Below are 11,900 nucleotides of genomic sequence, written 5' to 3'. Positions count from 1 at the left end.
GTCAAAGGGTAATCTTTTTGAGGAGGGGGTTCGAGACAGGGTTTTTTTTTTGTAGCTTTGGCTGTCCGGGAACTAGCTCTGTAGACCAGACTGGCCTTGAACTTACAGAGATCCGCCTGCCTCTGCCTCCAGAGTGCTAGGATTAAAGGCATGTGCCATCACCACTTGGCCAAAGGGCAACTTTAAAGAGTCAGTTTTCTCCTTTTCCCCTACTATATGGGTCTTGGGGATTGAACTCAGGTTGTGAGGCTTGTTGGCAAGTGCCTTTGGCCATCTTGTCAAGCCCTGAGCATCATAATTTATGCATCATTGTTGGAGTAAACTTTCCAAAAATGTTTTTTCTTATGTCTCAGCTTACCTGAGGGCAAAGCACACAGGTACCTGTTATCAAGGAGGTAAGCACTCTCCCTCCCAGACTTTTGTTGAGGCAGGAGCTTGCTAAATTCCCAAGACTGGCTTTGAACTCATTCTGTGGTGTAGGCAATCCTTGAACTCATGGCCCTACGTCCCACATAGCTGGGACAGCGGGCCCATGCTCCAGCCACGTTCTGCTTTTCAGAAATGGAGCCTGGAAAGATTCAAAATCTCTCACAGAGCACAGCAATGATTATTTGTATAAGAGATTTGAGGAGCTGAATGTGGTGGCACACACTTGCAATTCTAGCACTCTGCAGGCCGAGACAGGAGGATTACAGTAAGTTCAAGTTCAGCCTGAACTATGAGTGGAGATCCAGGCCAGCCAGGGCCAGGGATCAAGGCTCTATGTCAATAAACAGGGCCAGGCCTGGTGATGCATGCCTTTAATCCCAGCACTGTAAAGGGAGATAGGAGGAAGCCTATGAGTTTGAGAACAGCCTGGTCTACAGAGTGAGCCCCTACTTGTGAGACGCAGGCACTGGATCTATGCCCTTATCATGTGTCCACAAAGCATGTCCTGCTCCTCGAGGGAAAGGCAAGGCACCGACACGTGTGGTTGGCAAAGCTTAAATGTGTGGGTGCTCTGAGCTCACATGGCTGTCCCTGAGAAGCAGGATGGGCACCATCTCCTTTGCCACTCTCTACTTCTTATAGAAACTTTTAAATGCTCATGATGATGCCGTGTTCCTTTGTCATCCTTTATGTTTAGGTATTATTGAATCTGCCCGTGGCCCTCGCGTGCGCTAGACCTCTGAGCTATAGCCTCAGCCCTGTTTACTTTATAATTAGGAAAGAGAGCTCTTGAAGGCGGAAAGGACCTTATGGACATTCTGTATTCTTGACTTCTTTCTTTTTCTGGGATCCATGGGGTCAGTTTCCTACATGTCTTACCACTTCTTAGAGCTACCAACTGTGGCTCCTTCCCATGGCCACAAATGGCACTAATCCTGCTGTTTTCCGGATCTCTGTGGAGGAGTTTCTGAAGGGTGTGGCAGTCTCTTTAGGCATTACAGAATGAACTTCCAGAGGGTAACTCGTTACCCACAAGAGAGCTTTCGTCTGAAAAGGACCAGATAGTAAATCTTCCCTGTTTTATGGATCTGTTAAGTCATAAGAACAGCTATGGTATGTAAACAAATGTATGGACTGTGTTTCAATAAAACTTTATTGACAAGAATAGGTGGAGGGCCAGATTTGTCTCTGCGGTCTGCAGCTTGTCTTCCTTCTGCCTTGGGTACTTTTTTATTTTCTTTTAATCAGCAACTGCTTCTGACTCATTGTACTCTATCTCACGTGTCTCTTCAAGCCTTCCCAGTTCACTGTACCCCTTCCCCACCATTTCAGAGCACCCAGCCCCACCCCTGCTTGATGTTTGCCTGTCTCCCTGGAAGCCACAGTGAAAAAGCCATGTCAGTTTTGCTCATCGTGGCTTCTCCTTGTCCTCTCTCCGTACCTAGCACTAAGAGATAGCTGCTGCTTGGGTTCCCAGGCCCTGTGCTGGGCTCTTCATTATAGCTGTCCCGTAGGTAGGTACTATTGCTGTTCCCATTGTACAGGTGAGAAATACCAGGTCCAGAGGATCCAAATATCCTGCCCAGGGTGATCTACTGGTGGGTGGCAAAGCTGGAGTAGATACAAAAAGTGCCTCTCAGACACTGTATCTCAGCTCCTCCCCATACCCCAACCTGCTGTGATCTGGAAGGATGCAATGTTTCTAGCCCCTCACAAGTTATGAGCTCCTGGGGTGTGGAGTAGGAATCATAACTAACAATGCTGATGGGTGCTGGAGTCCAGGGCTCAGCTAAGCCTGGGGACTGAGGTCTGTCTCTGGGCCTGCTGGGGAGGTCATTGCTGACATAGTCCCATCTTAAAAGTGAAACTGTGGCTTCTGCTTGGTGGACAAGTAAGGATGTGATGACCAAAGCACCCTCAGCCTCCTGATCCCAGTCTCCTGGACAGTCATCCCTGCCCTGAACCTGGTCTTGTTTCAGCTGATTTTGGGGGGAGGGCTCCCCAGGCTCCTGGACACACAGTTTTAGGGACAAACATCACTATGGCCACATGGGTCTGCCAGGCACCTTTTAATACACTTTGTGCCAGTTATTTCTGAGTGAAGGTTGAGAGGGGAAACCGAAACCCAGTGACTTCATTAAACAGGGAGGAAGCATTGGGTGATCAAAACTGGCTCGAGACTCAACTGGCCAGGATCATAACAGGCAGGTACACACTCAGTTATTAAGGGAATCTTGGAATTAAGTAGATGGGCCATGACTGAATCTATCCATCCCAGTACAACCTGAACTGTAAACGAGTTTTGTTTTTTTTGTTGTTGTTTTGTTTTTTTGTTTTTTAATTTTTATAGCTGGGTGGTGGTGGCAGATGTCTTTAATCCTAGCATTCAGAAGGCAGAAGTAGGCAGATCTCTGTGAGTTTGAGGCCAGCCTGGTCTACAAAGAGTCCCAGGACATCCAGAGCAGTTACACAGAGAAACCCTGTCTCAAAAAAACAAAAGTAAACAAATAAACAAACAAAACTTATGAATGTTTCACCTGCATGTTTGCCTGTGCATCACAGGTGCTCCCGTTGTCCGTCTTCCTCATCGCAGGTGCTCCTGCTGTGTCTTCCTCATCGCAGGTGCTCCTGCTGTGTCTTCCTCATCGCAGGTGCTCCTGCTGTGTCTCCCTCATCGCAGGTGCTCCTGCTGTGTCTTCCTCATCGCAGGTGCTCCTGCCGTGTCTTCCTCATTGCAGGTGCTCCTGCCATCCGTCCTCATCGTAGGTGCTCCTTGTTTCTTCCTCAATTACCCACCATCTTACTTATTTAGTTATTTGGAGACAGAGTCTCAGGGAACCTGGATCTCAAGGATTCCACTAGACTAACTGACCAGCAAGTGCCAGGGACCCTCCTGTCTCCCCATCCCTAGCCCCAGGCATACACTATTAGGCCCAACCTTCCTGTGGAGTCAGGGGATCCAAACCAGTTCCCCAAGTATGGCCACTAAGACTGGACTCTGCTTAGCCTGGGAGATAGCCCCAGGCTCAAATGCCCCCATACTGTCCCCACAATGTCACCTTTCAGAAAGAAAAATATGACTGTGTAGGAGGATTCCTGGCAGGACATCTCCCCCAAGTTTATCATGTTTAGGAGCACATAAGACAAACTTGAGAGGGATAAATAGTGTTGCTTTCAGCAGGAACCAAACGTTCTTTGGTTCCCAGGTTAGACCATTGCTGAGCTCCAACACCCATTGACTTTGCTGAACATAGATTACAATGACCAGAGTTCAGGTCCCAGCTCCCATATGGCAGCTCACAATGGTCTGTAACTTGTTTCAGGGAATCCAGTGAATTCTTCTGGCTGGCAAACCCATTGTACATAGACATACATGCAAGCAAAGCATCCATACACAGTAATAATTAAAAATAAAAATAATCTTTAAAAAATTAAAACCAGGCCTGTTGGATACAGTCTTTGCCATCTATGCATTTCTGAGATTCTCCATCTCCTGGAGGTGAAGGTGCCATAAAGAAAAGGGCTATTTTGCTCTGAAAGTCCTGGCTGGCAGAGGGATTCATTCCCACACCCAGTATCTTCCACTCAAGGTGGCCTGCAGGTTTGCTCGTCTGAGTCATCTGAAGGGGAAATGGCTACTGCCTCCTCCTCCCCACCAGATTCGATTCCCTCCTCAAACAGGAACAGGGTATGGAGTGTTTAATTTCTTTTCTTTTTTTGGGGAGGGAGGAATAGTTTCAAGATAGGTTTTCTCTGCATAGCCCTGGCTGTCCTGGAACTCTTTCTGTAGACTGGGCTGGCCTTAAACTCAGAGATCCACCTTCTCTGCCTCCTGAGACTAGAGATGTGTGTCACCCCTGCTGGCTGGTGTTGACTTTCAAGCCCAGATTCTGAATGCCCGCATGGACAGTACCTGAAGCTGTTTCCACACTGGAGACTGAAGTGTAGGGTGTTCCCTCAGAGGCAGCAGAAAGTGGGTGATAGTTTCTCCCCCCACCTGAAGCTGTGCTGTGCAGGGCAAAGCCAAGCATGCAGATATGCACTATAATCCCAGCAATGACATCGTGAACTGCAAAAGTGGCCAAAAAATCAAAATCAAAATAAATAGCCCGAGCAATACACACCTGCTATAACCTTCCCGAGGCACCAGCTGGAACCTGTGCCCAGCAGAGCACACGACAGACTGCAGATTTCAAAGGGGTCTCCTTCCAGGTTGCTGGGGGAGACAGTCCTTCTCTGAAGATCCACCAGGGTCTTGGCTGCATACCCAATTATCATGGGTGTAGGAGGTAAGGTCCCCTCCAGGATTGTGCCTTGAAAACTTGCTTCCTTGGCTTGTGAAGTTTCAGAGGAAAGTCTGAGAGCCCCTTAAACACTCTTCTTAGGGCCACTCCCTAGCTTGAGCTTTAAGAATGTGTGGTTCTAGTGAGCTGGGCTAGAAAAATTCTAAGTACGTGAGTCAGGAGAGACCAGCACCACCGAAGTGAAACCTCTGCTTTGCTGGGACAGTCAATGCTGGTGACCTGGAACTGTGAAATTAGCAGTGATTAGAAAGAGACCAGCACTGCTGAGGACTGTAAATTTGGATTACTTCCTCAAGTAAGCACACAGAAGCTATGGTCTGTGGTCTAAAGGTAGCTAAGGCTGCATCTTATGCTGGCCAAGCTTGGCAACTTGTAAGAGTTTCCAAGGTGTTACTAGCTTTGAAGCATGAAGTGCCATGGAGGGCAGAGGAGGCTTGGCACCAAGTGGCAGGGTCAGGCTCCCTGCAGAGCCTAGGAGAGGTGCAGCCCAGCTGCAGCAAAGACCCGGACATCTTGGAGATCACAGTACTGTGGAACAACCACCATGGGCAGCAGCAGCTGAGGGTTGGAGCTGAGGATGAAGCTGACAAGGGGCCTGGGTCCTCTGGAGCCCAGAGGATCATGAATGGGTCCCAGAAGTCAAGCATTGAAGTCTTTACATCGTTACACTTTGATTCCATCACAACTGTGCTCTGGTTCTACCCTTGTGGGAGTAAAAAAGTATTTTAACTTGTTCTGATCTTATAGGGGACCACAGTGTTGTTCCTTTGGTCCCTGCCCTGGCCACGCCCACTCCTTTTAACTCCTGACCCTGCCCTGACATCGCTCTCTTTCTGCTTTTCCTCTCACACGGGGCTTTTGTCTCTCTCTCTCCTCTCTCTCTCGCTCCCCCCTTCTCTCTCTCCTCTCTCTCTCTCTCTCTCTCCCTCTCTCCCTCCCTCCCTCTCTCTCTCTTTCCCTTTATTTCTTTCTTTCCTTGTTAATAAATTCTTATATGGCTATTTCCTGTGTTTATATGTCTGACCCGCCGCCACCGCCACCGCCGGGACCCGCCGCGTGTGTGCCCTCCCGCTGGTGAGAAGCTGTAGCCGCTTGCTCAGGTGCCTAGAGCTGGCGCCCGGCACTGCTGTGACCCTCCGGAGTTTGCTGCGGGCGGGGGGACCCCAGAGATTTATTATTTAACAACAATTGGCGCCGTTTGACTCATCTGAACCGACTGCCTACCACGGCCATTCACCTCATCATCATCCGTGAGTTAACCTAAGTTGGCTTCCCTTCCCCCGGGGCGCTCAGAGACTGTCCGGCTTTCTCTGCTGTGTCCCGGACTGGGTCGCCAACCTCCTTTCCCACCCCCCCCTTGCTTCTTGCCCTTGGCCTAGGCCTGCGTCACCCGCAACCGGGAGTTCGGTGCTTCCGGCCTTTTTTCTCCTTTTTTTCTAAACTTTCCTGTCTCCGGCCCGCTACGGTGCGGTGCCTCCGGGCAGTACGCCCTAAAGAGCTTAATTGTCTCCTCCCAGCCGGGGTTTCTTTCTCCCCCGTACAGTTGTTGGGTTCGGGCCAATTAAGCCTTAGCACGCCCCAAGAACCTCGGGGACGCCCAAGTTCTTGGCCTTGCTGTGTTCGCGGTACTTTTTGGGGTACCTTTTTTGCGGGTGAGCTGCGCTTCAGCTATGGGCTCTGACCTCAAACTCCATACCCCCCCCACCGCTCCTGGAGGGGCCACTCGCTCTCGCTCCGCCCAGTCGAGCGATAGCGATTGGCTCACACATTCCTCCTCCTCCCAAGGTTTACTCGCCTGCACCTTTCTCCCATGTCGCCTGCACCTTTCCCCCTTTTGCCCCTCCCCTCTGCGGCTTTTTGTTATGGCATGGCGGCTCACCAACAGAGCAGACAACACGTGGCAGTCGCCATCTTGGCTGAAGGCCAGATGGGTCAGGTGACCTTTTCCGCCATCTTGGCTGAGGGCCAGACCACGTGACCACACTCTCCCGGTTTTAGTCCCAGTTTTACCCTGTCTTCTCACCCGGTTTTCACTAAAATCCTCCTGTTAACTCTGTTACATGTGTTTTGAGCAATGGCATGTCTCTGATAGGGCCCATCAGAATTGTCCACTTGCCCAATTCCTGTACACTCTTTCTATACATAATAATACATATATTTTAAACTGCTATGTACCTTTAAGTCTCTTAAGCTGTTCTCTACCATTGTCAGTTCTGCCACTAATTACAAGCAGTTTTTTCCCTCTATCTGCCTTTTTACAAATGTAAATCTTACCTGTTGAGAGCCAGTGCGGTCAAGCTCAGACCCAACTTTCCAAACGAATTCTATGCTATAGTTATACCTGATAAACAGCCCTCAACTGCTCAGAGATCTGGGGAATGTGATATTTAAGTATTTAATTTTTAAAAACTTTTCACAACAATAAAAAAGAGACAGGTTGGCTCCTAGCAGCAGCTCTCTGCTCCCTCCAAAGAAGACAAAAGACAGACATGCGCAGAACAACGTCCTTCAACTGCAGAGTGCTGACCATTGGGCAAACCTGCCTTTCATCTGAAGTAAAGACCTCTAGACGTGGACGGAATCACTGGAATCGACAGCCTAGCTGCTCAGGTCAAGGTAGGCCTGTCTTCCTACAGATTTCTTAGCCCACAGGATATTCTGGAGCCTGGCAGGCCCTGCGCTAAACAACAAAGTTCAAGTGCAACCTTCAGCGACCATGGAGGACCCAAAAAGAGTAGCTCTGGGTGCCAACCAAGTAAGTTCTCTGTTATTTTCTAATCAGTAACTCAAGTAATCTTATCCTTCTCAAAGATCTCTGACAGTTTGACAGCTGAGAGGTTTTGCAAAGTGACCTCACCAAACAAATTTCAAACCAAATTTATCTCTTATGCTACAGTCATTATGTGTCTAAAACTTCTGTTTTCACAAATCCAAGGAGTTCTCGTGAGTTCCAGGGAGCCGAATTAAAGAATCCATCTTAAACAGGTCAGATACCCCCTCAATCCCCTAGTCCTAAAAATTTTTTCCCCTTAATTTAACTTTGTTCTGCCAATACCTTAAACAGGATAAGAGATATCAGTTCCATGCCACAGACATCGGTCAAGGGCGAAGAGACCAGCTATGCCAGGATGTTCCCAGCACCCAGCCTTCTCTCGCGCCCCCCCAAAGACGACGCCCACAATCAGCCGGAAGCAGTCTTGAGAATTCGCCGCCCCAATTCCTTCAAACTGGAGTGTCTAATTTGCTTTTTATTAAAAGCAAGATGTGGGAATGTTGTTCCTTTGGTCCCTGCCCTAGCCATGCCCACTCCTTTTAACTCCTGACCCCGCCCTGACATCGCTCTCTTTCTGCTTTTCCTCTCACACGGGGCTTTTGTCTCTCTCTCTCCTCTCTCTTGCTCCCCCCTTCTCTCTCTCCTCTCTCTCTCCCTCTCTCCCTCCCTCTCTCTCTCTCTTTCCCTTTATTTCTTTCTTTCCTTGTTAATAAATTCTTATATGGCTATTTCCTGTGTTTATATGTCTGACCCGCCGCCACCGCCACAGCCGCCACCGCCGGGACCCGCCGTGTGTGTGCCCTCCCGCTGGTGAGAAGCTGTAGCCGCTTGCTCGGGTGCCTAAAGCTGGCGCCCGGCACTGCTGTGACCCGCCGGAGTTTGCTGTGGGCGGGGGGACCCCAGAGATTTATTATTTAACAACACACAGTGTTTTAGAAACTTTGGAATTTTACAGACACTTTGGAAATTTTAGAGATTTTTGGATATTCTAGAAAGACTTTGAACTTTGAAGGAGACTTTGAATGCTTTTTTCCCCTAATTTTTAAAGACTCTTATTGTTTTATGTGTATGAGTGTTTTGCCTGCATGTATGGTTGTGTACCACACGTAATGTGGTGTCCACTGAGGTCAGTAGAGGACATTTGATCCCTGGGAACTGGAGTTAAGAGATGTTGCAAGCCAATACATGGATTCTGGGAATTGACTAATGGAAAAGCTGCTTATGTTGTCAATGACAAAGGACACGTGGTACAGACAAAACCAGCTTCAGCTCAAATAGTTGAACTGCGGGATGTAGCTCTGGTATTTGAAAATTTTGATAATAAGGCCTTTAATTTATATACTGATAGCCGGTATATTTATGAAGCATTAAGGATCCTCAAAACAGTGTCGTATATAGCAACTAAAAATGAACAAGTTAAAATATTGTTTCAGCAGATTCAGAATGCCATACAATGTAGAAAGTTACCATGTTTTGTGGGACATATCAGAGCGCATTCAAGTCTTCCTGGTCCGTTAGCTGAAGGTAATGCTCTAGCTGACGAACTTACAAAAGTAATTGCTGGATCTCAGGTTGAACTTGCACAGCAGTCACATGCTTTGCACCATCAAAACAGCTTAAGTTTAAGAAAACAGTTTAAGCTGACCAGAGAAGCTGCTCGACAAATTGTTAAACAATGTGAAAGATGCCCACAATATCTACCTGTGCCTCATTTGGGGGTAAATCCCTGAGGACTGCTTCCTAACCATATATGGCAAATGGATGTAACTCACATTACTGAGTTTGGAAAATTGAGATATATACATGTGACAATTGATACTTACTCAGGATTCATAATGGCCACAACACAAACTGGAGAAGCTGCCAAGCATGTAATAACTCATTGCTTAAAATGCTTTTCATACATGGGAACCCCAAAGGTAATAAAGACGGACAATGGATCCAGATATGTTAACAAAGCTTTTCAAAGATTCTGTACTCAATGAAATATTGTTCATAAGACTGGTATTCCATATAATACTTAAGAAAAAGAAATTATGGAGCGTGCACACAGCTCCTTAAAAACACAACTCCAAAAAATAAAGACAGGGGAGTTGTATCCTCAGATGCCACACAATGCCTTAAATCATGCATTGTTTACGCTAAACTTTCTAAATACAGATGTCCATGAGCGATCAGCTGTGGACAGATTGTGGCATAATGGTACAAAAACCACATTTGCTAAAGCCAAATGGAAAGATCCTTATAATGGGACTTGGAAGGGACCCGACCCCATTTTAATATGGGGTCGAGGGCATATCTGTGTTTTCTCACAGGACGAAAACCAAGCGAGATGGCTTCCAGAACGTCTAATACGATGCATTCAGCAAAAGGACAATGGACCTGAGGACAGCGTAGCTGACAACCGCACTGCAGAAAGAACAGAAAAAAATCGGCTCCAGGAGGAATCCAGTAACCCAGTCCACAGAGAGGAGCCTGATCTGGACCTGCAGCAAAGAGACTTCGGACAAAGAGATCCTGCTGAGACGAGCTGACTGAAACCTGTTGCTTCAGAACTAAGATACAAACTAAACATTTGAGTGTTCTCGGTTTATGGGACAGGACTCATTTTGAATAAAATATTAAACCTAAGAACTAAGACCTAAGCTTTCCCCTCAGGGAAAGAAAGATGCAAAATAAAGTATGTCTAAAACCCCCCTTTACTTAACAAGGGGGCAGACTGAGGGTTTAACAGCTACACAGAGACTGAAAATGAGATTTAATAACAGCAAATGGTATTATGCTCTTAACGGTAATGACCTGATATTTACAGCTGCATATAAGGTGATGGGAAAAATCTGGTAATGACCAATGATGCCAAATACATCGGTAATGACTGAAAGGAATATGAATTTATGGTAAAGAAAATTATGAAATTATGAATAATTGGAGAGCTGGTACTGACCAGCTAAACATGAAAATATGAATAATTCGGAGAGCTGGTACTGACCGGCTGAATATGAAATTATCAATAATTGGGAAAGCTGGTTTTGACCGGCCAAACACGAAATTATAAAAATTGGGAGAGCTGGTTTTGACCGGCTAAACATGAAATTACGGTATTAGAAATTTAAAGATCGATATTGACCGATGTGGAAAAATCATGATTGTGAGTTGCTGCAATTAACAGTTGGCTGAAAGAGAGGTTGTGACGATGAATGTTGAGAGTTGATACGCATGCTGAGAAAGTAAACTCTGAATGATGGTCTGTACCAGCGGAAGAAACATTTTCAACTCAGGCAATTCTACTTTCCTTTAAGATAGGAGAATATAGTCTTTGGGAGCATAATTATACATAAAGCATTGTGATGCATCCTGACAAGATATGGCTGATACACAGGGCCTGAAAAGTATATTTCTCTCCGCTAATCTCTTCTCTTTACAGAGGTCGGCAGTCAATGACAGGTTTGAAGCTTCTTCTCCCCAGATGCCTAAGACAGGGGCTTGCATAAAAGATGCCTGTTCCAATGACGGAAAAATTTGGGTAAATGAAGAGGACTTTGCCCAAGTCAGGAGCGACGTATCTATCCTATTGCAGAAGCACAGAGTTTATTAAAATTAATAAGAGAGAGTGGATTGTGGGCCCATATTTCGATATGGCACAAAAGCCATTACCCTGGTCCGAGCTCTGCAGACAAGCTGTCTCTGCCCTTAACAAAAGCCAGGATGCCTGCTCCTAGCTTCTTTTGTTAAAATGTGGATTACCTGAGAAGAGATGTTTGACTGAAGCTGATGACTTAGGAGTTTAGATGTTTGGTGCTTCCTTCCTTTCGTAATTTGGAGGATGTCTTATAGAGACGCTAATTCAGGGCCTACCTGACTGCTAGATGGGGACGTGACTTGAGCCCAGGCACCTGGTTGCCTAGGTGATGGCGTAATGTGTCCCCCCCCATGCTCAATTCGGTGTGGGTATATAAAATGTTTGGACAATAAACGGGGATTCTGGCATTTTCCATGATGACGGTGTAAGCTGTGTCAGTTTTATTCCTTGCGACTCCGTTCCAGCCGGGTTAGGGAATTTATGTTGGACCCTCACGGGGTCCTATCTTGCAACGGAGGCCTCTCTTCACTAGCATTAGAGCCTGCCTCTTCAGGACTCTGATGTAAACTGCAGACCAGCTGAGATATCAGCCTCATGGACCAAACTACTGGGTCCTTGGACTTTGCCCCAGGACGCAGCCATTGCTGGCCCGGCTGGAGCACAGCCTGCAAACCACTGTTGTAGGGACCCTGACTCCAAGAGGTGAGGTGAACCGGACCCTTTCCTCTTTTATAGACACTAAGGTGAACCGGACCCTTTCCTCTTTTATAGACACTAAGGTGAACCGGACCCTTTCCTCTTTTATAGACACTAA

The sequence above is a fragment of the Microtus pennsylvanicus genome, chromosome 1, assembly GCF_037038515.1.
Source record: "Microtus pennsylvanicus isolate mMicPen1 chromosome 1, mMicPen1.hap1, whole genome shotgun sequence".
Classification (NCBI taxonomy): Eukaryota; Metazoa; Chordata; class Mammalia; order Rodentia; family Cricetidae; genus Microtus; species Microtus pennsylvanicus.
This window is presented reverse-complemented; position numbering follows the sequence as displayed.